Source organism: Solea solea, chromosome 2 (assembly GCF_958295425.1).
Source record: "Solea solea chromosome 2, fSolSol10.1, whole genome shotgun sequence".
NCBI classification, from domain to species: domain Eukaryota; kingdom Metazoa; phylum Chordata; class Actinopteri; order Pleuronectiformes; family Soleidae; genus Solea; species Solea solea.
The window spans coordinates 29,622,491-29,644,327 of NC_081135.1; the positions used below are offsets into that span (position 1 = coordinate 29,622,491).

Below are 21,837 nucleotides of genomic sequence, written 5' to 3' on the forward strand. Positions count from 1 at the left end.
TTATATTGGCTTAAAAATGTTAAATTATGTGCTACACAAACTCAGAGTCAGTCAATTATTTGATACTTCACAAAATTAGGTGACGCTATCCAATGTGGTATAGATGTGAGAAAAGATGAACTGCTATTATTAAGCTTCAGATTTGTTGAACTGGTTTAAAGACACGGGTCTACATGCATTTTGATCTGGAGTTCTGGTCCGAAGTGGTTTACATGAAATAACTGTGAAATCTCAAATTTTACAAATCTGAAAGTAGTTTACAGGCCTTTCCTAAATCACTTTCTCAGAATCGAAAAGTATCGTTAGTCTTTCAGCACTGCAAGTGTAAGTCATGTTATCCCCTTTAACTTTCCTCTTAAAATTAGCATCTGCTTCTCTTTGTCCATATCCAGTTTTCTTTATGGGCCAGTTTCTCAGCAGTAAAAGCAGAGGTGTTACTGATTTACATTAACAATGATGGTGTTCATGATGTAAGTCAGGACGGTGTGACGGTGAGTCGGCATGCACCCTGAAACTCAGGAAGCCACACTGAACTCGGCTGCCATTAATGCGATTATTTACACCTGTGTTTTTTTCTTCTTTGCGTCATTGCTAAGACGAATCACAGCTCCTGTCGAGGAAAAAAAAACAAGAGGAACGAAAAACTGTAGTTATTTTTGTTGTTGATGAGGCACAAGTACAAGTTAGTACCTCGATTTGACGGAGACTATACCAGTGACAAAAAGGGAGACTGTGAAGCTGGGAACCTACACCTAAACTGGAGGAGTGAACGCTCTTGAATTGTTAATGCTCTTTGGTGTGCACACACAAGTGGCTTCATGCAAATCAGCTGTGTGTGTGTGTGTGTGCGTGTGTGTGGTGAGTGAGCTTAACAAGAAGCCCAAACCTTATTCAGAGAAGGCGAATCTGTGAAGGAGTTCCGTGGAGCTGCCGAGACTGGACAAAGTACAACTGCTTCAGGGTCAGTTTGTATTGGAGAAGTGTGTCTGAGCTACAGTTCCCCATGTGACACGAGATAATAACAAAAAAAAAAAATATATGACATTTTCTCTCTGGGCTGCCATGTGCGAGACAGGAAATGCCACCCACAGATTGCAACTTTAAATGTGTGGTTACTGCAGAGCACTGTCTTCGAAAGGTGGCCATCAACATCTGACCGTCACGTTGGAGAGGTGAGCATGAAAAATGCATCTAATCATTCAGTTTGTCCACTGAAGGATGTTAAACATTAAATTTGGTCCGATACAGGGGAAAAAAAGATTTCCCATGGTTGCTTTATAACCCATTCGAGGTGCGCTCTCCACGCAATTTGAAAGTATATTGCATGTATGAACAGTGAACATTCAAGTTGCTTGGGGGAGAGTATGCATTTTTAAAACCGTCTCTGCAGTTGTGTCACATTTAAATGGTATTGCCAAAAAAAAAGTTTCAAATTGTCAATATCTATTATAATTTGAAGTCACATGTGAGGCAAAACATGTTTTTGTGTGTGTGTGTGCCCATATGCTTAACACATTTATTAGAACACCTGTCGTAAAAAACAATAAAACCATAAATATTTTAGAAATCTTTCAAAAACATGTTTAAAACTACAAAAAGTTATTGTTATTTATTTGGAAAATAACAAACTGAATTCACCTTTTTATATGCAAATTTGAGCCTGCTCACTGGGCTTCTTCTCTGGGAAGTCAGAAATGAATCAAACCACTAAAAAAAACATTTTTCTGTTCAGGAATGCAAGTAAATAACTATAATTTGACATCTTAATCAAGAAATAATCATGTGTTTTGCTATTTTTTGTCGGTGTTTTTGTAAAAGAGTTAACATTTTGTGAAAATGAAACAGCGCCTACGTATACAGGTGTACTGACCATTACAGAAATATATAAAAAAAAGGATTATGATAATTACCAATGCTGTAAATTTAGGGCAGCTGTGGAATAAACCTTACATTGGGTGGATATATATGTATAGTATGACATATTATTGAATTAGTGCCTTTCAGTATATGAAATGTGTATTATGACTCATTGCTATACCCACTTTCACCATTGCAGTGCCATCCCTATATATATATATATATATATATATATATATATATATATATATATATATATATATATATATATCTCCTGAGGGTATATACCTGCTCTTTCCTGTAAAATCTTACACACGTCTAAAGTGTTGCTGTGTCCAGCTGGCAGACATAAGAGATAGACTCTGTTTGAATTTGTGCATAAAAGATGTGAGGAGGAGGAGGAGTAATGGCGTAATGGCGGTAAAAGCGTGGCTGACTTGAATGTGCATGAACAATAAGGACACATAGGGAGAGACAGAAGTGAAAATTTTCTGCACACCTCGTTACACAAAAAGCAAAAGCATACACGTCCCATTCAGTTGGATCATATTTACATTGTGAAATGTGGCATTTTAAAGCTGTGGCGCGTCACTTTCCAGTGGAAACAAATGTCAGTCGCATTCATACCACTGTTGAATGATTTCACACAATGCTGATTATCAGCTCCACTGATGAGATTTCCTTTTATAAATGACTCTGAAACACGACTGAGGTGCAATGTATGTTGAAAGAGAACTTTAGGTTAAGGGATTAACCTGGGTTCTCCGAGTCATGTGCAAGCTTGTGACTCAGAAACACATTTTAAAAGAGAACGGTCGGAATAGGGACTTTGACTCAATTTCAGGCTCTACAGGCCCACGTAAGGCCAAGGGAGAGGCGATACTAGCGCTTTGCTGATGTAAGTTACACACTGGAGGAGGAATGTGTTGTCAGAGCACTTTGTAGTTTATGAGAGGTTGGTTTAAAAACAATTATCAATTATTAACAATTATGTGATATTGTTGGTCATTTATTACAAATGTGCAAAAGGCTTTGCACTCGTGTTGGAGTGTCAGTGCTCAACACAAACACACATTCTCCCAGTTCTCTTTCAGTCTGCCCCTTTTCTTCTTTGGCCTCGTTTTGATGTATTATCGTCTGAATTGGGCGCAGCGACGAGTACAATGAATGCTTCCTCCACAGGACTGATTGCACAAATTGAATACAGAAAAGTACAGCCCCGTGTTGAAGGAAAACGATCGGGCGGTAGGGGGACGACGACAAAATTCCCTCTTGTTCAGGAGACGCATCTCCCTGTCCCCTGTGGTAATTGTGTGCATGAATGGTCTCTAGTGTCTCTTGTTATACGGGCGACATTGCGGAGAATTAACCAGTCTGGCAGCAAACGCAAATTAGCACAACTTGTTAACATCTCCAATGTCGAAAATTACAAAAAATCTAAAGCACTGCCCAAACCCATAACTCTCTGATGTTTGTGCTTTTTATTTTAGGAAATCTTGCAAGACCATTCACCCCATTCACTCACACATTCATATGCATCTATTGGCGTGCTTCCACTGAGCACATCATATCACGTCACGGTTATTTTGCTTTTCTATTAGTGATAGTACCTGGTACTTTTTTAGTACCAGGTTTTAGTGAGGTTCCAAGCGAGTGACGTCATCAGACTGCTGTCCACTGATTGGTCAGGGTGTCGTTACAGGAAGAGGCAGATAATCTAACCGAGCAATGCAGAACTGTAGATCAGTTGAAAAGACTTAACAGTCCTGAAAACATGGGTTAATCTCCAACATTTAGCAAGATAATGTCTTAAATCTCAATATTTAACAGAGGTGTCTGTTAAAGAGGACACAGCCAATTAACGCTGTGTTTCTGTGTGTATCTGCGTCATTGCCTCGTTTATGAAGCCCTAAAAGTCCACAACAATCAGTTCAGCCACTGCTGAGAGCGCAGGGTTTGATTGTTTTCCTGAGCTCTACGAAGCAGAACGGCACTTCAGTTGCCGAGTTACGTAACTGGCGAATTTCACCAGTCTTCTAAACAGCAACGCCTCCTAGTCCGGGCACTAGAGTCCGGGCACATCCGGTGACATACTTTCAACCGTAGAAGAAGAATAAGAACTACTCTCGTTGTAGCTGCTGAGCGCCGTACAACCGATACGCTCAGCAGCTACAACGAGAGTAGTTCTTCTACGGTTGAAAGTAGCAATATAAAGCAGGACACAGCACCAAACTTCACCTAAAGGAAGCAGCAGTGCCAACAATACATATATTACAATTTTTTCAAACCGTAAAACTGTCTTTGTGTGCTTGTTTTGTCGTTTAGCATTAGCGACAGCCGGCTACACGCTAAGCTACACGCTACGCTCATTTACGTTTCATTTGCATGTGTGTTTATCATCTCGGTAACCACAACGTTATCCAAGCTACATACTCGTAGCGAGTAGGACATTTTTGACCTTAAAAACGACTTCATGTTTGTAAGTACACCTCATTCTAATGATTCACTGCTTTACAAGCCACTAGTCACTAGTTTGTGTGGTAGTATGGTAATGGAAAACCATGTAGAGTTGAGCCGAGGTCAGGCGTGGCGGTGCTATGTAGTGGAAAAATGCCATATGCAGCGCATTTTCTATCACTCATCTCCCGTACCCATTCACACGCTGCAGTCACAGTCGTCAGGAGCGACGTGGGGTTAAGCGTCTTGGCCAAGGACACATCGACATGTAGACTAGCGATGCCAGTAATTAAACCTTGGAGTTGAAAGACGACTTGCTCCGAACACTGAGCTACTGTCGCTCCGGAAGGACTACGTTACAGAGGCACGCCGAAGGTGAAGTTTCCTCTTCCCCCTACAGAGAATTTGTCAGCTACATAAAACATGACCTCTGGAGACATAGAAAAATCAGCGAACGCATACAAAGCAGATCACGAATGAGGCTTCAACAAAAATGTGAACAAGCATTTTAACAAAACCCTTTTTTTCCCTGACAAATATTAGTGCCAAGGTTAGCCACAGAGTCCGTAAGATCTATAAAGCAAGGGCAATTGTACAGACGGTGATGCAGGGGAAGAGTAAAGCACAGATGATTGTGACACAGAGGTGTTTTTGTCAGATGGCAGTGTGAGAGCGATCAATGTGCAAACCATATCCTCACCTTCAGGTGACAAAGATCGGATCACACTGTTCTCCTCGACAGCTCAAACTGTTTGAAATGTACTCATTACATCTCCATAATGAGCTTTTCTTGGTTTGTCGAGGCTTCTTGATTTGTTTCTGAGGGGTCTTATGGCGGAGGAGATGTTGCCTTGCAGCAAAACGAGCCCAGTTCATGACTCAACTGGAGCCATTCTGCACTTAGTTGTGTGCATCTTCTCTCCATGTGTGAATGGGTTTCCTCCGGGTCCTGTGGTTTCCTCCCACAGAACAGAGGTCCACAGCAGAGGAGAATAGAACACTCTAAAGGTGTACATGTGAGAGTGAATGGTTGTTCGTCTCTGTGTGTCGGCCCTGTGATAGACTGGCGACCAGGAGTGTACCCAGCCTTTCGCCTCGTGTGACTCGTGACCCTCATGTGGAGGATAAAGCGGGAGACAATGTAAGGATGGATGGATTTTTCTTTCTGGTCTGTATGATTTAGGTTGGCTGCAAGAGGATTTGACTCTTTCTTACTTCCTGTTACTGTGTCCACTGCCTTTGTTCCAGTGCATGTTGTCGGAGAATGATGCAATTCTTGCATGTCAGTCGAAGGGTTTTTGGAGAGTTTGACCCACTTCTATTGAAATCATTATGACCTAAACATCTTCGCTTGAGGTAACAAGTCTTCAAACCCAAAGTACCTTCTTTAGATAATATTCTTTTCATGTCCTCCTAAATGACCTTTTTATGCAATGCAACTCAAAAGAACAAGGAACCAACCCCCCCACGACCACTACACCGACCCATCTAATACATAAGAGCAACAAATATTAAACATAAAACAGAGACAAGGAAAGTGAGGAAGACGTTTGACCGCTGCTGCCGCTGCTGCTGGCATTGTTACACTTTTACACAGCCACAAAAGAATGAATCATTTTCTTCACCATAACTGTCTGGTTGAACGACCGGATGCATTCATTGCAACCATTGCCTAGTTATCAACTGTCAGTTTGTCGCCGAGACCTAAATCTTCAACTGCTGTTTGTTGTTGAAGCACTTGAAGCATGTCGGCGGTGTTGCTCAATGGCGGACAAATCACACCACAATGACAGCACACATGTTGCGGCCCTTACTTACTGTCCACATCCCATTACACACGGGTCAAAGGAACCATGAAGGCTATGCACTCAGAACCATCAATCAAACCATCAATCACAATCGGTGTTTCCTTTACACATCGCGTGTGCAGTAATATCTCAATGAGGCTTTACCGGGTTAAACAAAAAAAAAAGATATACTGTATAACAGCATGAAAACAAACCCATTCATCCGTGTTTTATTGTCTCACAGATTTAGTTCATGTGAAAACTTGCCCATCTCCATAAGAACACAACAGACTCTACACTGTCGCGGAGAAATGTCATTTAAAAACCATTCTTTACAAGAACGTGCAACGTGCAAGAGTTTTGGACAAGATGTGTTAATACAAACTTTTTACTCACAATTTTTTTCCCCATTCTTTTTTATTTAGTGAGCTATGTTTTTATATTTTATCAAGTTAATATGGAAAACATTTAACAAGTGCCACATTTAGTAAGAACAGTGGAGTTGCCAGTGTGTGGTTAGTAAATGTAAAAAGCACAACTGTCTGGAGTCCCATCTGGCTTAGGCATAACCAACAAAAGCACCATTTGGGGAAGATTGTGGCTTTTTATTTTGAAAACAAACATTAAAGCATTCTGGATTTCTTTAGATGTATTCAAACATCTAAGTAGTGTTGAGCTTAGCTTATTGCTAATTAATTTGTTCTCAATTTTTAAAAAACAAAGTCATTAAACTTGTTTACTTACAAGTGAAGTGCACACAAAAAAGAGTGACACTGATTTGCTGTGAATAAGACAGATGACGAGTGTTACATTGGTATCAATAATAGTCAAGCAACGGCTTCTCTGAATCAAATTCAGCGTAGGGCCCCATAAAAGCTTGGGTCGGCCCTGCACTGTAAACATTTCTCTGTATGAAACCAGACCAAGAGCCTGAACCTCATAATAAAAAAAAAATGTTGGCATACCAAATGCATAAGTTGGTTTTGGACCCGTGCACAATTCCTTTATTAGAAAATCTGATTCATTTTGAAGCAGCATTCATAGAAATCACAAATCTTTTTTGCTCAGTTTAATGACTTCATTAACTATGATTGTCTCGATAGAACGCTGCACTTTTGACAGCTATTCGGCACTTTTCTCACAATTTACATTTCACCCCATTCTTATTAAATTATTATTTGAAAAGACTCTACGGTCAATTATATCACCATCATTTTGGCTGCCAGTGCCAACCATTTTAGGTTTCATTTACTTGGGTTATTGGTTAAATGTTCAAATGGAAATTTTCTTTTGTGTTTCATGCCATAAATGTTTCTATAAAAATGTTGTGTTTACATACCCTTGTAAATGTCAGGGGATTTGCTCTGGGAGGTTGGAAATAATTGAGGAGATGTTCCATTTATTTAGGAGCGGATAGCAGTGAGGTCCAATAGCACCTTTTTATATAATAAATAAATGTAACCAGAAGAAATGGCTCCAGGTCAGAGCTTGTCTGCACTGACACTGGTAGTACATGAGGTTATATGCTTCAACGGCAAACTGACTGGTAACCTGATGGGAAAACCTGATAAGTACTTGTAAAGAATGGGTTTTAAATAAAATGCATAATCAGATAACACACCGCAGTCAGCCAGCCATAGTAACCATGCGATTCCACAGTATCCGGAGGCTGAGGTGGAGAGAGACGGTTATCCGTGTCAGCAGCATACAGGGATTTGAAATTTGCTGTTGGGATTAATGCCATCCACTGATTGTGATTTTGTCTTTTTTTGGCTTTTCAGTTTGTGACTGATTACTCAGAATATCTTTAAGTCTGTATAGCTTTGAAGTTTAGGAGTTTTCGCTGTGCTCCCTTTTGGGAAGTGGTGGTGGTGGTGGTGGGGGGGGGGCCTCAAGAAAGTGATGCCTTGCACTCACACCAGAGAATATAGCCAAGTCGCATGCGACCCTTAAAGTGAAGTAATGAGAAAAGACAACACTGGAAGTCTGCTCTGAATCTTTATTCATGGCTTGAGGATGAAAGGCTCGTCTGAATATTCTTTTCACGTCGTAAATGAGCAAACTTGCTCTTTCAGGAAATGATAAAATAAATCTTTTGGCCATCGACACCTGAGGAGAGGAACGGCTCATTTGCTGTCAAATTAATTAGCATTATCCCATTTTGAACCATGCTGATAGATATGGGGCAGTGCTCGCATGTGTGTGATGGGTCAGCTGTTTTGTGACTCCTGTCAAGCAGCATTCTTTTTTTTTGTTTCTGAAAAGCGAGGAAAGCAAGGTGACAGTTACTGAGGAAAGAGAAAAATCCCAATTATACTTGGTTATATTTTTCTTTGTATGAAAGTATGGGGCGGCAAAGGGATGTCAGAGCAGAATGACAGGAACTCAAGGGGGTTATCACGAGCACAGCCAATTATCCCACAGTGGGTCAGAGAGAAAAGTGTGGGTCAAACAAAAGGAGTCCGTCAAAAATAAAATAATAGAAGGGTATAAAGCTGCCAACAGACAGACTTGTGTCCCTGCACTAAAACATTCTAGACAACAGTAGCGATGACTCTGCCCATTATTAATAAGCATAATGAATCACAACATAGGAAATGAGGATTAGCAGTGAGTAATAATGACACAAATAAATGTAACTGAAAAACATCCAACAGTATTAGCCTGCGCGTGTATAATTTTAAATTAAACCTTTAACACTAAATCCTAAAAATGTCCGCCTGGACTTTTTATTTTTTCATTTCTTTTGCTTATTTTAACCATAAAAGGGTCAAATGTCCTGTCAGTAAGTGCTTCTGCCCATTTTCTCCATTATAACTTTCAATATCTTGCAGTAATTTACAATGTACTGCATGTTAGAATGGTGTATTTAACAATTTAAATTGAAGAAAAACAATGTTGTGTGTTAAATTTGAAATTTGAACAGTATAATACAAGATAAAATAACATTTGTTTGAGTTTTTGTCTCAGTGTCCAAAAATAGGCGTTTTTCCAACTCTCCTCTCTGGTGACAAAGATGCTGATTCGCCGGCTTCCTGCAATGGCATGAGTGAAATTACGATAATAACCACATGTTGACTTCGACTCGCAACTTCAATAAAAAACATTTTCCTATTAATTTTGTAATTTTCCTCCATAAGTTTATGTTAAATCAATCAAATCAAGCTTTCTTCGCTTCGTGCAGCATTTTCTTATCAGTGCAGCTTTCTATTAACAGCAGGAATCTACTTAGAATTATTCTGTGGGCTGGAAAATATCCAGTGTTGTTAAGATGTGGTGATTATGAAAGCAGCCTGGACTTTGTTTAGCGGTCCTTTCATACGATGTAATTACTGTGGCTGACCGTTAATGGCTGACCACAACATTACGAAAACCCCCACAAGGTTGATTCCGCAGTGGATATTTTGGGTTACAGGCATCCTTTTGAAATGCTGGTGTAGAGAATGCGGTGAGCGATTGCTCATCAGACCGTATTTCCATTGCTTTGGTGTTCTTATTTGACCAGGTTTGTCAGCTCTGAGGTCATTTTTAAGGTTGCAAATCTGAGGAAAGTATGCTTTTAAGTGTTGGCCCATGCACTTTTTTTCCATTTGCTGTTTATTCCTCCATGACTATACCTCTCTCCTTATTAAGATGATATATATATATACATATTTATTCTGAATATGAACAATATTTATTCACACAGCGGGTACAAGAAATGGTGGAAATTGTTATTGAAGTGTTTTCAATATATTTGAGTAATTTTAATGGACATTTCAACACATGTTTTCCCTCCACATTTACCTACAACCATAATCACAGCTCTTTGTAATTACTCATCAAAGTCAATTACAGTGTGTATGATATGTTGACACTCATGTCTAGCATTCCATTAACTTTATTGCCCCACACATTTCAATTTGTGATTATAGACAAGCAGAAATGAATGAATGAATGAATGAATGATTGAATCAATCAGGAGCTTTATTTTGGTTCTATTCATATCATATAAGTAAACATAAGGTGAGATTTATATATTTCTTACAAGTATAGTACAGGACTTTCAATTCACAGTGTGAGCTGAAATGTTCTTATCCCCCTAAAAGAGTTTTACACAATTTCATTTCAGCATTGAGTTGTTCCATCACCCCCCACCAAAAATGACACACATCTGTATTTAATATTTGTTCTCACGTTGATAGTTACAAACATAAATAATCCTCGTAAATTATAATTTCCTTCTCCTGGTTTAAAGAATGTCTGTATGCTAACAGGAGTAGGAGGAGTTATAGAATATACGATGTATAGACATTTTAACATAAAAAAATCCTATGAAAAACTTAGTGGATTCCAAATGGTAATGGTAATAGGGAATATTATGTTTTTCCATATATATATATATATATATATATATATATATATATATATGGAAAAACATGCTGGAATAGATTTATAGTGCAGAGCTAGTGTAGTGTGAATAATTCTTGACCATGTGTCCTTGCGCCCAAACTTGATAAAAAATAAAGCAAAGAAGAAAAACACTGGACACACTATCACACATCTGCCCTTTAATTCAAAACAAGTTTTCTTTTTTAGGACCAATAGTGACATTTAAATAAAATGACATGGGTTTGATGATTTGGTACCTTTTAGAAATCTCAAATGGCACAGATGGTGCCAGAGAACGGGCCTGGGCATCTCTTTACTAAAACCTCTGTAATTTCACTCTGCTTCACTTCAGCATCAACATCAGACTTTGCACAGCTAATGTCCACATGTTGTCACATGACTTCCTTGAGTTTTTAAGCACCTCCTGCATACTTTTAAAGGTGATATTTACTTTAAAATGCAATTTTATTTTGGATGGAACCATCTGCATTTACTCTGACACGGTGGCATCGACAGTGAACTTCTACTTCTGGTGGAATCTCACAGGTGTTGTCTTTATTTTGATACCAAGATAATTCACATAGCGCTTGTACTTGCAGAGATATACTCTTATTGTAAGTCGCTTTGGATAAAAGCGTCTGCTAAATGACATGTAATGTAATGTAATGTAATGTAATATACTCTGTTTAGTTTGGGCATGTCATTTTCGAGCAGGGACCACGAAAAGAGGGTCAGGGGAAGAAGAGGTTAAGACCGAGTACCTTCACTATCATGTTCAATACATGGTGAGAGTGAATATGTTCCTATAATCTGGAAATTGACACACTTGGTGTGGCCATGTCTGCACAGTGTCTATACACAGTACAATGTGAGAGTCGAAGCATCTATGCAAGTTTTGAAAGCATTTCAGAAAGGCGGGGAACTGACTCCAAGACAAGAGGAGGACAATGGGGAAGCTGGAGCTATTTTGAAAAATGCAAGATAAAAAAAAACAAAACACTTCCTGCAACATTGTGATAAAATGACAATGCGCTCGGAGGAGAGAGGAGCAGAGAGAATAAAGGGACATGAAAGTGCTGGGTTAGAGAGTATAGGCTGAGAGGAGGGAAGACAAAAGGGGCGGGGGGGGGGGGGGGGGACACAAAGAAAATCCTTGGGCTGCACAGAAAAAAAGAATAAATATGCTCACGCGTGCATAGGTGAGTGAGTGAGTGAGTGAGTGTGCATGCATCTCCTCATGCATGTGCAGTGGGGGTGTGTGCTCTTGGAGACAGCAGCGGCGGCTTATTAGGAAATGATCTCTCTTAGCCAATGGTTTTTAAGAGAGAGGCAGATGTCATTTGACTGAGCTGTACCACCTCCCAGAGCCAGCATATCCCCCTCAGTGTAAGGCAGCAGCGCTGTGTGAGAGCACCACTATCACTGCGCGCTCTCTCTCTCTCCTCTCACACACTCTCTCTTCTCACCTTCCTTGGATCTCTCTCTTTCTCTCTCACTCTTCTCCCCCCCTCTCCCTCCCTCCCTCCCTCTCTCTGCGCTCCTCGTCTGCACTCCCTCTCCTTGCGCTCTTATCTCTTTTCTTTCTTCTCCTCCTCTTCTTTTGCCTCTCCTCCCCGACTCTGTCCCATGAGCAGAGATAGGATCTGTTACAAACGGCCGCAGCTTCACCAAGAGCCCAGGTAAGACCTTTTATTTTATTATCATTATTATGATGATGATGATGATGATTTATTCACTTTGCACTGAGGAGCTCTAATGGTGTAAGCAGACACCCTCACTGCTCGCTCTAGAATGGGCAATTGATTTCTCCCATGTTTCAAGTTTCTCCGTGCGCTGTGTGCGCTGTGATGAATCTGAAAGGTTTTATTTGCGTGGCACTTGGAGAGTTTGTGTGTGTGTGTCTTGTGTCTGCTGTGGCATTGACAACTTAAGGCTTCAGTCAGATGAGTGCGCACCTGAGTGGTGCATATATAGCACTGTGTTTCACAATCGTGTGCAGAAACAGAGGTAAGCATCCAAAGAGGCTGTGGTGGTAATGAGGAGAATCAAGAACAGACCAAGATAAGGGACCTGGATTTGGCTTTTGCTGATCAAAGCAGGTGGTTGGAAGAGTAAGTTGTGAGAGCATTTTTTTTTTTTTTTTTGGTTCACTGTGGACACATCTGAGCTCAGCTGAGGATAAATCTAGAGAAGCTGATAGGGAAAGAGTATATTTATGGAGTGCTCAGATGGGACTTCATACAGAGGAGAGAGAACGTGTGTGTGTGTGTGTGTGTGTACTGGGCAGGACACTTCTCTCCCATCCCCACTCCCTCTGTTTTCTCTGAACATGTGTGGCTGTATTTTCTGCCTCCGGCTAATTGACACAAACTATACATCCCGTGTGCATGGAATCATTAAATCTAACGTGCTGGAAACTACAAGGACGAGAATAATGACTCCTACTGTGTGTTACAGGAAAGGGTTAGGTCATAGTGGAGGTTATTTAGTCTTGTTCATTGTTATTTATAACCCCGTGGAAAGTGGCTCCCTTTTGAAAGTGAGTGTGTGGATTTACACATATGACTGAAGTATAACCCTCTGTTCTCGTATCAATCATTTAGTGTGATTTTTAAGATTGGCCGTGAGCACTGCTCATCCTCTGAAGTTTAAATAAACAATATGACAATGCAACGTTATCTGTAATTCAGCAGCGGAGCACATTACTGTCACTTCAATCACGTCTCATTGAAGGCTTGGTGGCTGCTTGCAGAGCCGTACAATTACTCGGAGAGGCCTTGTAAGAAGTGTTAACGCCAGTGATTGATGGTGACATTATTGGTTACCAGAAAAGTGGTGATTGTCGTAAGTAATCGCTGAAGTCCACCTTTAAAAAAATGTCTTTGTTCTTTGGTATAGGAATATTCATTAAGCTGACAAATTCAAACGAAATCTAAAAACGGCTCAGGGCAAAGTTGCGTTAGGTCTTATAAGTAATACAGGGCTTTGCTTAAATTGTCTAGTTCTTTGAGACAGTGGAGAGAAATAACTGTGTGATGTGAAAAGACACTGTGGATGTGAGAGAGCATCCAGACACATCGCTTATTAGCAGGAGATGAACCGTCACTTGTAATTTAATATGTAATCATGTGGACCGTGCTGAAAGTTGATCATTTTAAATGTGCTCGCCACAGAGTGACAGTGTTGCTGCGGTTTTGCGATCTGGTGGCACACACTTCACAGTCCTGCACACATATCCATGATGGTGAGATGTTCTTCACCTTTTCAGGCAAACCGTCACCAGCCTTGAGCTATAATGCAACTGTAGTGCTGTGCATTGCATCACATGGTGAGGATCGGGTTCCCCCACATCTCAATATGAAACGTTTTCATGTTATCCGGAGGAAAAGAAGGATGCTGCCTCAGCCACTTGCTTAACTCAGCCCCTGTCATTAACCTGGCACTCAGCCGGTGACACAGAAAAATATCTCTGTTTTTGAGGAAATTAGAGTCAGAGAAATGGGCAAAGCTGGTGCCTTTTCAGTCCACTGAGGGTTCTTTGCTGACAGCTCCACTCTGTCTTTCTTTCTGGTCGGTTGTGAGCTGCCCCAGGTGTGACAGGCAGCCGAAGTAATGGAGGATGTTTGACAGATGCATATTTCCAACCTTGAATGCTTCATATAAAGAAGATCGACGGCATGGATTCAGGCTGAGCGGGGGACAAACTGTTGGGCTGTGAATCACGCCAATGAGTGTGTGCCACCGCCGCGTGTGACTGATCTGTCATGTGACTCACACAATGCGTCCAAGTTGCTAATTGCATCCCAACGTGATTGAAAAGTGAAGGTGGTATATTGGTATTCTGGAGGTTTTGGAGGCAGGCAGTGTGCTGCACCACTCAGACACAGGCGACGTGAACTACATGCTACTGATGGTTGGAATTGCAAAAAAAGTACATTATATTCTGAGTAAAAAAAAGCACGACTTCTACATGAACGGTGTATGTGTGTGTGCGAGTGGATTTTATTATACTTTCTGTTTTAATTAATCTTTTATTAGCCTACCAGGGGCACATACGTGGGCGTCAAGGCCAAGGTATTACATAACAGTTTGTACAGTAGAGCGCAGCATCTCAGACATCATCAAACAGACATCGTCTGGCAGCCAGCGACGAGCCAATAGAGGGACGAACTCTCTGAGTCACTGTGTATTTGTCCTCTCAGGCACCCCGTGATTTTTAAACCAAGTCACTTAACGGATTCACCTAGAAGCAACCACATCCACTGGCTGCTTTTAATGAGCATTTTAATATTTAGGGTCCGAGCGCACACAGTGCGAAAGGAATGAGTAATTTAATTTAACTGAATTTGATCTTGTAACTCTTCATTTTCTTTCGTTGCTTCTGGGAGGAAACTGCGAGACTATGTCCATTTAAAAAAATAAAAAATCTATGGCTTATTATGCTGAATATCAGCTGTGATTGAAGAAATCCTTGTTCTCACTTTAGTAGCAAGTAACCACAGAGGACAGAATCATCTTCCCATGCTCAGTGTATTTGAATTGTCACATGATGTACGACTCGTATTGTTTATTTGAAACATTTGAAACGACTCGTATTTGACTTTTTTTCCACAAGAAAAATAAGTTTGCCAAGTCACCCTAAGAGTGGCTGGAGATCACGAAGTCGAGCGAGTTGTCCATTCATGAGAAGGTTGCTGGTTTGATCCCTGGTTGTTGTGTTGTTGGAAGAAGAGAAAGCACTTCATAAAATACAGACATTAGCGTTCTAATGTTTGCTAATTACAACTAAGCAAGTAGCGAATTAAAGCTAAAACTAACATATTGGACAAATGACATGCTAAGAATAAAAGAAATTCAAAAAAATAAACTTTTTAAATGAATACATTCCTCTCAGTGTATATTCCCTACCATTTCCAACATCATTGTTTTCTTGAGACACAGGACCTCTTGTATTTTTCTGAATCACGCACCATATCATTAAATCAGTCACAGCCATAAGTGGCTGCAATGTACTTAAGTACATTTCCTGCATTGTGTAGGTGTATAATCTTTAACTGGCCTAATGGTGTTTCAAATGTCATCAAATGGAAGTGATTTGTATACCTGAAATACGGGACATTAGGATGTTTCTTTAAAAGTGTATAAGCACAATAGTCATTCTCTTGCAAGTGACTTAAAAGGTCCGGCGTGGTGGCAGAACTCAAAGATACAATCCATTAAAAAAAAAAAAATTCTCAGAAGCACTTAATCACTTTAAATTAAATGTTAAGTTTTTCAAATGTACTTTAGGCGAGAAGTCAGCCATCTAACCTTAAAGAACAAACCAGACAGAGCACGCATTTCATGTTTTAAATTAAAGTACGTATACTGTACATCTGTACATGCTTGTTGACAACATCCTCTCCGGAAAAGGGAGGGGATGAGTGGAGAAAGTCCTGTCTGTTGCACTCTGCAGTCCATACCATTAGATGTCACTAATTCTCTTAAACTGGTCCCTGAAGAGTAGCCACAGTCTTTAAGAGAAGGAGATTGTGTTTCCATTTAATACAATATCAGACTTGGGGAATTTTGTTATTCTAAAGCAAAAACTTTTGTCAAAATGGTGTATTTCACACATATTTAGCACACATGGTGTTCTATACAGTACGTCTGTGTCCTCATATGATGCAATGAAAGAGCAGAGCAAGTAGGAGGCTATTTGTCAATGACATCCTTGTGCTAATAGGATTAGATGCATCAGCAAAACACTCAAATGGACTATATTTAGTGATCTATGTACATATTTCGTAGCAATAATCCTTAAAAAGGGATACCAAGCTCACTAAGGCTTTGGATCAACACATTGTAAAATAATTTGTCTGACATTTGCATAGATGATCTTAAATCACCTCACCTTTCTAACCAACGAGACGATGCACACGTAGACGAAGAGCTGCACAGCACAGTGGGGAGGGGAAGAAGGAAGGATGGCAGCTACAGGTATAGTTTGCTGTAAATCCTCATGTTGTCGCAACCCTGAAAGTTTGTATTTTACAGTCTGCTACACACATAACTAGCAGAAAACGGCGATATCCCAAATGACACGTGAGAGTTGTCTGATGAATCACAAAACTGTCAAAATGATGGACCGTGATCCACAGGAATCCATCCGTCTTCTACCGCTTTATCCTCCACAGGAAGGTCGCTGACTTAGGCCGAAAGGCGGGGGGTACACCCTGGACAGATCACCAGTCCATCACAGGGCCGCACAGACAAACAACCGTTCACTCTCACACTCGCCGTCAATTCAGAGTGTCCAATTAAACTACACGCTTCTGGGCTGAGGGAGGAAAACCCACATACACACACGGGGAGAACATGCACACTCCATGCCTTGTTCTCACGAACCCGGATCTCATTGCTGCAAAGTTAACTGCTAACCAACGGCGTACACTTAACGTACAAAATAGTACTGACGTCTATGTTGTTATGCAGATATTATGCACCCATATGAAAGATTTAAGAATTGAGAGTTAATGTTGGCAGTTCTTATTTGTTCTTATTCATCAAACATTAGGATTATGTTCATACTGAGTTGCTTGTAGTAAATTTCACATTTCTTTTACATGTACATTTGCATCCAAAATACTGCTTATATTGAGTATTACCTTATTCAGTTTACTTTTTTTTGCACACTCTAACTGCTTCACAGATTCACGTCAGCTGACACCCCGGAGGTCCGTCTAGATTTTTGGCGCAGTCTGAGCTCAGCTTGCTGATTTACTCATTTTCCATAATGACACCGGACGTGGGGAATTGACTCGGGCCATGAAATAGAAATATACTGCAGAAATGTCACTTTTGTCCCAAAGTCAACAGTGACACTTAATTTGCCCTTTGAAAAGACGCTCACCAGTTTCTTCTCTGGGAAGTGATGAGTCAGCTTTTTTTTTGGCCCCTGATCCAAATACAAGTTAAAATCTGATACATTCTTTTTATGGAGCCCTAGACATGACATGTTAGGTTGTTAATTTGGAGCCATTAAATAAGTATAACGTGGACATGAATTAAAACTAACTCGTAAGCAAATGGAGCGCACCCTCGCTTGAAACTGACACTACAGTAAAGTCAGAAAGATATTCACAGGTTCAAACTTCCGTGATCAATGGCATTTGAATGACATTGAATAACATTGTTGGGACACACGCAGGATCTATTTTGAGTCCTAGTGATGTAGACAACAAGCTACACACTCATTTACATCAAAAAGAGCTGGAGAAACTATGCTGACCGTGTATTATCATGTATGGTGTAATATCATGTACAGTCACACTGTGGCATTTACAGAACGGAAGACGGCTGTTTTGATGAAAATGAGGTTGTAGCTCGTTTTTAACAATGTTTCCTTTAAATGTTAAGGATCGCACAAGTTCAAATCCGTGAATAGCGTTCTGACTTCACTTCGGGAATAATGATTCCTCGCACTGCCAGGCTTTTGAGAGTATCTTTGTAAAGATAAAGACCGTAAAACTCACTATCACACTATCTCTGTCCATCATGCAGCTTCAGCCCTCTTGTGGTAATTACCTCAAGGTAATTCATGGGAATGATATTAATATTATTAATCAGTATTTCATGCGCATGTTATACCTATTTCATGGCCACAAATTAGATATTTTTTTTCCCCCGATGTCATTTCTGGGGCGCCGTATCTTTTTAAGACACTGTTTAAGTTATATTTTTTCTTTGCCAGATTTGCATTATAGTATATTCTGCTTTAAGTCTTTCCTTTGATGATTTCCTTCATTAGTTTGTTCAAACGTTTGTCACTGCGGATGAACCGCGACAGCCTCATCATCTCCAGAGTAAACAAATAACGGAAGCTTAAATGCTTTTATAAACCAACACAAGTACCTCATAGGTGTGGTGCAAAATGTTGTATTTATTTTTATCGCAGCATTATTTACATCGGCTGCTGACACATTCAGACTGCCACTTATTTATTTTTGAGGCCGCGAGGTTCATTCAGGGGAATACTTAGTCACAGTCAGTACTCGCTTGGAAAACAGCTGCACACCTGTGATCATCCAGGGCACATTTCACCGGGTCTGAGGATAGTGTTTGAAACAATTTGTTCCCTTAAAGTCTTTCTCACATCAGTTACTTACTCCCTGTAGACATAAGAGATGGCTTTGAAAGTTTTCTGGGTAGAATAATGCATGCCACCCATCTGTGGGGAAATGTCCCTCTCTTCAATGGACATGTCGCCTCCAGTGTTGAAACTTGTAGCCTCGTATGGTCGGCACTCGGGGCTTCCCAGTGATGCAGTATGTCATTTGTAAGGGTGTATCCATCGTTAATAAATATATTTTGCCTTTATTAGATTAGGACAGAGATGTGTGGATTGGGGGGTGTGTGGTGGGTATGGTGCAAAAGACCATGGGTGGAATTCTGGGTTGTTGCACGAGGGCCTAAATCTGGCGCCAGCTCTACCTATTGAGATATTTGGCGTTCCCCGTCTTTAACAGATTTTTAATTTTTAATTTTTTTTGTTGCCGTGACCAGACATGTTGACATGACATGTCGAGTTTAAAGTCCAATTTTTCGAGAATTAATTTAATGTGCTTTCGATAGCCCTTTACAACAACAATTCACCGGTGACTAGAGTGCTTTCCAAAATAAAAGCATTGCAGACACACGGCATTAACGGACGCTAAAAAAACCAAATTCATGAAACATAAATTAAAGCACGAAAATGCCAATTAAAAACACAAGAATTAAAAGAATAAAAAGTGTCACCACGCTGCAGGGTATTAAAAGCCACTCTGGATGAATACTGTATGTGTGTGGATTTAACGCAAATGTCAGGGGGGAGCTTATTCCAGAATCTAGGGGCGGCAACTGTTCACCCCATTGTTTATATCTTGACCTGGGCACGTCAAGCATAAGTTGGTTGGATGACCATAAAGTTGGAATATTCTAATTTTACTCTTGTAATTTTGAGTTGAGTCTCAACAGAATATTATTTCTTCATGCGTGGCCCTAATACCCGGTCATATACTTTCTCATAACCATTTAAGATGAGGTGTTAATTTCCGGTAAATTGAGGTTTGAACAGCTTGAAGAAGTTATTTGACTTTTTTTTTTTTTGTCACTGACACAAGTCAGTTTTATAAAACTACATGCACTCAAGTCTGAATTTTGCATTTGAAAGGCTGAAGAAAATCTAAGCACACGCTGTGATGACCCCTACAAAGTTAAGGAAAATATAAACTCAAGATAAACAGAATCCTTATTATAGCTCTAAAAAATAAATTATATACACAAACTTTATTTTTTTTTTTCTCGGTCTCATGGCGGCTGTAATAGATTGCAATAATAAGTTTTGATAAAGGCACTGTCTCTGTTTGAGTCCTTTTTGAGCTTGTGCATTGGTTGCCTTTTGTGTGAGACTTTCTCTCAATTGAATCAGCTTTTGATTCCATTTGTAGGACCCGAAGCTTAATTTACTGAAATGTCCACAAAGAAAAAAGAAAATGATTCTGGCATCAGCCCCATGTAAACAAAGGCTTCGGCAGGTTTCAAATCCAGAGGGAGGACACCGTCATGTCACATGGGGATCTTTGTGTAAATATACATTATGCATAGCATGTTGAATAATTCTCACATCACACACATAAATATGCAACACATTCAACCAGAGTAACATGCAAGGAAAGAGAGAGCTCACAAACTGTGAAGTTTGATAGCGGAATAACGTTTGAATGTTTGTGTGGGAGTTATTTCCGGGTGGATGATTTGATTCCTCATGAGAATGTTGTGCTGTGTACACATGTGCACGTGTGCGTGCGTGCGTGCATGCGTGCGTGTGCGTGTTGTTGGTGCATGTGCCTGTCAAGTGATTATCCATGCTAGGAGCATCCAGGGATTCCTTGATCTCATTATCTCGACTGACACCAGTCAGTAAAGCTTCATATCGACATCGGTTTAAGGTCAAATCACTCAAGGTGATTGAGCTTTAGTTATATATGCAATTTGAAAAAATCTGTTCTGCACATTTCATTTATTTGAATTCTTCTTATTTTTTTTGGGATTCTTCAAATCGGTTGAGTGCGTTTTACATGTCAGAACTCTGTATGATGGAGCAGTTCTCACCAAAACGACAGAGAGACCAAGTCCTGCTTGGTAATTGGAAACCATTTCACCCCCTTTTCACCGTGGCTTAAAACGTCTTATTCCACGAAAATAAAACAAGAAATCCTTTTGAGAGGAAACCTGTAATGGTGAATGTAACCCTTGACATAGTTGTTGGTGATGATGTTCTGCTGCTCCCATCCCTCTTTACATGGGTCTGATAGAAGTTAGTATCAGGAGGCCATTATTTGGGAAGAAGAATCATTATGCTCGACTGCACCGTTGCTACTTCACATTACTACTCGCAATACAAACACTTTTTTTTTTCCAGGCTATTCAATTTACTGACCCCCGACACCCCAACAGATTTCAATTACATTAGCCTCCACCCCCCCACCTCACTTGGAATACAAATGCAGGAGCTTGGCCAAGTCTTATCTCGAGGGTCTTTGTCAAGTAGTGGACTTATTTGTCTGCTGCTCTTTCCGTCTGGCCACGCAGGTTATTCTGTGGGTGTTATGCAGTTGTCAGGCAGCTGAAGGAAGCTGTCACCAAGCCCAGTCAGCCTCCTCACGGTCCATTGGCCTTTAGCTTGGATCTCCTATTTCCATCACCTCTATTAACTTTGGATCACTGGCTATATTCACTAAATCTTCCTTGCACGTAATGGAATTAGTGCAGCGATACGTCTATAATGGCTAGATGTTGTCTTTTATTTCACCTCCTGTACCGACTTTTTTGTCACCCCCCCACTTTTTGTTATTCCCTGCTGTCTTTGAGGTGTCACCAGTAATTACATCTAATGGGAAAGGAAAGGATCAGCTGACCTGAAGAGAACACATGACCTTTTGTTGAAAACATGCTGTTCCTTCCATCACGGTGATGTCAGCGTGCAGCAGCAGTAAGTCAGATTAGCTCTGGTGCACTGGATCAACTTTGATATTTGCATGCACATACGTTTTTCCTGATCTGGAGGTTGAGACGGAGATGGTATTTTGCACGAGTGGCTGTCACAAGTAATGACTGGCAAGTGTGAGACGCGAACCCCACCACTTAGTACGCTCTTCCATTGGAGACGCGAGGTTCCTTTGAGTCACTTCGAATCGTTTTAATGCAGCTGTTGCATCTTGACAGATTTCCCATGATAAGTAGCTGTGGAAATTCAAAAAAAAAGTAGCATTGTGTAAAAAAAAAAAATATATATATATATATATATATATATATATATATATATATATATATATATATAACG

At 40.2% G+C, this 21,837-nt stretch overlaps 1 protein-coding gene across 2 annotated transcripts in view; it reads left to right on the plus strand.

Annotated features, from left to right (window-relative positions):
* The first annotated feature begins 1,069 nt into the window (after positions 1-1,069).
* thsd7ba (thrombospondin, type I, domain containing 7Ba) overlaps positions 1,070-21,837 on the plus strand; it is a 164,762-nt gene continuing 143,994 nt past the window's right edge. The window contains exon 1 of one of the 2 annotated variants that reach the window (XM_058622672.1): positions 1,070-1,172. The gene's annotated coding sequence lies outside the window, so the exon portion shown is untranslated. Of the gene's footprint in view, positions 1,173-11,983; positions 12,152-21,837 lie in introns of those variants that run through there. The other variant, XM_058622671.1, reaches the window with a different exon arrangement.